We start from the raw sequence: 5,071 nt of genomic DNA on the forward strand, positions 1-5,071 counted from the left end.
TGGGTCTGGGTGTGTGTATGTGGTCGGGGGACATCTGGTGTGTGGGGTGTGTGTATATATGTCTCTGGGTGGATGACTGTGTTTATGTGTGTATATGTTGGAAGAAGAGTGAATTTATATGCACACAGCTCTACTGTGAGAGAATTAACAAGCTAAGGTACTTGCATGAGAGTGAGCACAGTCGTAAATTTTGACCCTAGGCACCTTGGTTACCTCACCCTAGACCCAGTCTTTTAGTGAGGCTGCCAAGAAGAACAAAAGATCACCCAGGGGGCACCTGGATTTGAACCAGGGACCTCTTGATCTGCAGTCAAATGCTCTACCACTGAGCTATACCCCCTGATGGCAGTAAGCTTCACACAAACACCTATTTCACTTTTATGAGTTACATCATACTTCATAAATACCTTTTACAGCTGATCTTCTTCTTGGATTTAAATTCATCCTCAATTCCTTTCCAGCCGCACCAGCTCCTGCTTTTCCCAGAGCACATATGCTCATTCTCTTCCCAGCACCTTAAAGCTCAGTGTTATTCTCAGTATAGTTTTCCACTTTTTAAAATACACTACCCACTGCCCAGAAATCTCTGGGCACATCTATGAATGTTTTTTCCTCCACCCCCACATCGATGAATGTTTTAAGTATTATGGGTCACCAACGAGTATTGGACAGGGAGGGAACCTCAGCTGGGTATCCACACACTTCAGAGGTTCGTGTCTAACTCTGAAATTAGAGGCAAAGGTGGTGTATGTGCATTTATTATATATTGTGTATGCTTTCATCAGATTTTCAAAGAAGATCTCATCCAGGATGAACTGTCTTATTTTACAGTCAAACAACAACAACATCTAGGTATTCCAAAGTCCACAATTCACCTTTGAACACTTCTGATTCCTATTCCCTTCGGTTCCAGTCTGGGGATTTTTAATCATGTGTATCTCTGAGATCGAGAAGAAAGGGCAAGGAAATCTCTGCCATTGCAACAAGGCCTGTTGCCTCCATGAAGCTGAGGAGTGAACAGCAGCCAGAGCCTCAGCTCACAAGCTCTCTGAGTGCCCAGACACCCATTCCCAGTCGCTCGCCCCTGAGTCCTTACAGGAACCTCAGATTTCGTACACAGTGTAGTGTTCCTCAAAACAAACTCGTCACCTTCTGCCCAAACCTGCACCTCTTCCCATTTTGCATTTTGTAATAATAATAGGTCATATATACTGGCCACTTGCTACATGCCAGACACAGTAGTAAAGGTTTACCCATAACTTCCCAGGGGATCATTAAAAAATGCCAGTGAAGTTAGGTATTATTATCCACATATTGATTTTTCAGGTAGGAAGACTGAAGCACAGAGTGGTCACACAGCTAGGAGGTGCTGAGGCAGGGATTCCAGTGTAGGCTCGGGACTCAGGGGCAGGCCTGCCTCCCTAACCATATGATCAGCCTCCTCTCTGTCTTGGTTGGACTGTGTACTCAGTCATTTGGTCAAAACACAATTCTGGGCTTCTCTCACCTTCTCTTCTCCAGTTCTAGTTAATCACTGGGCATTGCTGATTTTACTTCTGACGTCACTTAGCTCCACCCCACTCCTACCCTGGCAGTGCCACCACCCCTTAAATGGCCTCCCAGCCTCCAGCACTGGCAGCCATCCCCCTGTTGCTCCCAGAGCTGCCTGTTTTAAAATGGGGTCTATCTAGGTCACACCCCTATAAATGCCTTCCCAAAAACGGCAAGTCTTTTAGCACGATATGCAGAGTTCTTTTCATTTGGATCCCTATCTGCCTCTTCAACATCATCTTCTGACACTCCCACATCTTATTTTGTGCTCTAGCTGCCTCCACTTGCATCCGTCTGGCCCTAGCCTCTGCCCAGGCAGCCTTGTCTGCCTGGAACTCCACCACCACCCCCATATCCCTTCTTCCACTCCACCCTCTGTCCTGTGAGATATTATTCATCTTTGCAACTGTAATTTGCCATCAGCAACTCAAGGAAGCCTCCCTTAACCTTCTAAACGGAAGGAATCACTGCCTCCTCTGCATGCTTGGTGCTGGCACAGCTCCGGGCAGTTCACATCACTCTGATTTTGTACTTTGCAGGCCAACTTCCTGGTTGAGAGCACACGGAGGCCTAGTCACCTTTGGGTTCACACTTGGCACAGTTCTGGCTCATAGTAGGTGCTCTGTGTGTTGTTCAGGCTCATCTAAAGACGCAGCATTGTCTGGGCTGTGGGCAGGGGTTAGACGCAGACCAAGGTCTGACGTCTGGCCCACACCGGGGTCCTGAGTGAAGGCACCCATGCTGGGAGTACGAGGCTGCAGAAAATGAATTGGGGGTGGCAAGGTAATAGAGATTCCTCAAGCTTTAGAGCAGGAAAAGAGTGCAGCTCCCTATACTTCGGGCCCATTCATGCTCACCCCTAGCAGTGTTCTGTGAATGAAGACTTTCACTGAGTTGCTGGATTGACCCTACAGTCCTGGTACTTTGGGAGCATTACTAAGTGGAATTTTGTCACAAAACTTTTAACACTAGAACAGTATGAGTAGCATCATGGAGTCGTCAAGGCTGTGTGCTCTGACTCCAAATTCTAGACCTTTTCTTTGTAGACTTTTGAACATTAGCCGATTACCGAACATCTCCAAGTCTGTCTCCTCGTGTAAAATGAAGATTCTGGTGGTATGGTATGTTTCTTGTGAAATTTAGGAGAGAAATGGAGGAGTTAATTGATGTAAAGAATTTAGACTAGTGCCTGGCATATACACAAGGGACATTAGTTATTATTCAGCCTTGAGCTACAGAAAATAATTAAGCCAAAGTCCATCTATATTATTCGGAAGCAAAAACTGGAGTGTACAGGGGGCACCTGGATTTGAACCAGGGACCTCTTGATCTGCAGTCAAATGCTCTACCCCTGAGCTATACCCCCAGTGATAGAAGCTTGTTTTTATAGTCTATCTCTCTCTCGACTCTCTGGTTCTGAAACCTCCAATGACTCAGGGGAGCTATAATTAGAGAGAATGCTGCCTGGAAGGAGTCTGGGCATTACAAGCCTTAGAAGTTTATTATGAAAAAAGACAGGACTCCTGAGAACAAAGCTCTCAGAGCCCAGAAACTCTTCTTATGCTTCCCAATACTCAGAGCCTGTCTGTCCACCCTATCTCACATAAAGCGAATCTCAGTGCCAGGTAAAAATCATCAGGTTTTTCACAAATGGCAACATCAATATGCCTGTCATACTTCCTTTATAGCCAGCACTCCTAGCAACTGAGATTCTCATTCCTCTTAATGACTTCACAGAACTGAGCTCACAATTGGCACTCCATAGATATTTGTTACATTGAATTGATTCTGAAAAAAAATGTATAAATAATGATTGGAGTGAGATAGCTTTTCCATAACTGTAAGATGATTTTAATCTTACAAAGACAGATGGTCAGTGAGTTGCATTCTTATGTAACATAATTTGCCTGGAACTTGGAATATTGTCAACTCCAAAAGGTCATTTGATGAAGAGAAACAAGGCTCCAAACAAGAGCCTTTAATTGGTTAAGTAAATTATTTATCCCAGTCCTACCTACCACCAAAGATTCCTTTTCAACTTCCAAACACAACCGCAATTAAGGCCACCTGTATTTCATGGCTTTATATAAAGACATCTCTCACCCTAATAAACTGTTCAAGTCCTCCTTATGGAACTCTTGCATGTTTAAACCTATTGAGAAGTCTCTCTTCTGCTGATTTCCCAGATCACATACATTTTTCAGGTCTTTTCAAAGGATCCTAAGTTGAGGATGGCCATTTTGTGTCAGGCAGGGTTGTGGTTGGTTGGGAGTTAAGACAGGGGAGAAACTCCATTCTATTCTTTTTCTCCTCTGCCTCAGGCTGGATTTGAGAGCCAAGTAAAGAATCACAATGCATGTTTTGCTCATTGTTCTTTTCTCACCTGGAACATCAGTGGGAGTTGAGATTTTAGCAGTAACAAATGTAGTATGTGCTTCATATCTAAGAACCAGCACTGGAAGGGATTTGGAGATCATTTATTCCAACCACTTCTTTCGCAGACCAAGAAAACACAGATGGAGGGAAGCTGTTTAAAGTTGTAGGCATATCTGGGTGGCTCAGTCAGTTATGAACACGACTCTTTATTTCAACTCAGGTCACAGTCTCAGGGTCCTGGGATCAAGCGCTTCCTTGAGCTCTGAGCTCACCAAGGAGTATGCTTGAGATTCTCTCTCTCCCTCTCCTCCTACCCCTCCCCCAGTATGCATGCCTTCTTGCACACACTCAAATAAATGGATGAACCTTTTAAAAAATAATAATAAATAAGTAAATAAAGTCACAGATATATCAAAGCAGGATCAGAACCAAGTCTCCACTTACTACCAGCTCCTTGGAGACCCCCAGTGCCAGGAACAATGTGTGACTGTTTGTGGGATAAACATCAAACTTACCATCAACTGAGAAAAGGAGGGTAAACTGAAAAAGAACAAAGACCTTTATTTGGAGACTCAGAATTGCAATTTGGGGAGCGCAAATTCCAGATGGAGTAGTCAGAAAATTATTCTGCTCCTGTGGGAAAAGCACAGGATTTTTGTGAGAAAGAAGGAAGGAGGGATCACATGATTTAGATAAAGAGAAGAGGAAAAAACTGCTAATCTGGGACTGACTGGTTAAGCTGCTTCTATCTTATTGAAATTACTTTATTAGTTCTATCGAATAAAACTGTCTCTCATATGTTGGAGCCAACTTTACTGTCCTCATAAAATCTAAATACAGGTTGCTCTATCAAAATGCTATCACCCTTACAATAAATAAATTGAGGCACAGTGAAGTTAAATACCTTACCTAAAGTCATACAACTGGTAAATTTAGCTATGTGTGCCCAGAGTCATCTTGGAAATCTTCAAAGGTAACCACAGTGTGATGGTTAATTTTATGTGTCAACTTGACTGGGCCACAGAGTGCCTAGATATTTAGCCAAACATTATTATTGGTGTCTGTACAAGTGTTTCCAGATGAGATTAACATCTGGAGATGTTAGAGATTAAATAAAGCGGATTGACCCTCCCTTTTTAGATAG

The 5,071-nt window shown here is 43.4% G+C and overlaps 2 non-coding genes across 2 annotated transcripts; both read right to left on the reverse strand.

Annotated features, from left to right (window-relative positions):
- Positions 1 to 268: 268 nt before the first annotated feature.
- TRNAC-GCA (transfer RNA cysteine (anticodon GCA)) lies at positions 269 to 340 on the reverse strand. The gene has a single exon. It is a non-coding gene; the product is annotated as a tRNA-Cys (tRNA).
- A 2,505-nt stretch (positions 341 to 2,845) lies between these two features.
- TRNAC-GCA (transfer RNA cysteine (anticodon GCA)) lies at positions 2,846 to 2,917 on the reverse strand. Its single transcript has one exon. It is a non-coding gene; the product is annotated as a tRNA-Cys (tRNA).
- Positions 2,918 to 5,071: the final 2,154 nt, after the last annotated feature.

Source organism: Vulpes vulpes, chromosome 11 (assembly GCF_048418805.1).
Source record: "Vulpes vulpes isolate BD-2025 chromosome 11, VulVul3, whole genome shotgun sequence".
NCBI lineage: Eukaryota > Metazoa > Chordata > Mammalia > Carnivora > Canidae > Vulpes > Vulpes vulpes.